The 722-nt window shown below is 35.0% G+C and overlaps 1 non-coding gene across 1 annotated transcript; it reads right to left on the bottom strand.

Moving 5' to 3' along the window:
- Positions 1 to 338: 338 nt before the first annotated feature.
- TRNAG-CCC (transfer RNA glycine (anticodon CCC)) lies at positions 339 to 411 on the bottom strand. The gene has a single exon. It is a non-coding gene; the product is annotated as a tRNA-Gly (tRNA).
- Between the last annotated feature and the right edge of the window lie 311 nt (positions 412 to 722).

The raw sequence follows: 722 nt of genomic DNA, 5'->3' as shown, positions 1-722 counted from the left end.
CAATCTAATTGCCTTTTGATATCTTATAATTATCCAATTGGTTTATAATATCAAAAATAGAAAAAATAGAAATTATGGAAGTACAGAATTTGCTTTCCTGCAAAGAATAAGTGAACCACAGGATACTGTGACATCTACAAGTTCAGTAGTTATGTTTTATTAGTCAGTACCTAGAGGAGTACTTAAAGCCATGTAAGTTGGTTGCATTTTATTTGGCAGCATAACCACAGATCAAGTTGTCTCTTTAGTCCTTTGGGTTCAAGAGGCAGATTAAAAAATATTTAATTAACTTATTTATTTGGCTGCACCGGGTCTTAGTTGAGGCATGTGGGATCTAGTTCCCTGGCCAGGGATTGAACCTGGGCCCCCTGCATTGGGAGTGTGGAGTCTTAGCCACTGGACCACCAGGGAAATCCCAGCAGAATGTGATGTTAACTGTCACTTATTAATCCAGGCTTGGAAAAATTGCTTTTAAAAGTCATTTATTCATCTGCTAAATTAAACTTGCAATATCAGTGATAATATTTGATACTTATACAGTACTTTACAGATTTTCAAAGTATTGCAACATTCATGATTTCATTTAATCTTCACAACAATTTTGCAAAGAAGACAAGATAGTAACTAACTCCATGTTATAGATAAGAAAAATGGTGTCTTGAAATGTAAAGTGACTTGTGTAATACAGTCTGGCTAGTCAGTGGTAGAAGGGAGCTAATTTC

Source organism: Lipotes vexillifer, unplaced genomic scaffold, assembly GCF_000442215.2.
Source record: "Lipotes vexillifer unplaced genomic scaffold, Lipotes_vexillifer_v1.1 scaffold445, whole genome shotgun sequence".
In the NCBI taxonomy this organism is placed as follows: domain Eukaryota; kingdom Metazoa; phylum Chordata; class Mammalia; order Artiodactyla; family Lipotidae; genus Lipotes; species Lipotes vexillifer.
The sequence above is the reverse complement of the archived record's forward strand: the minus strand, read 5'-3'. Positions and strand labels throughout refer to the sequence as shown.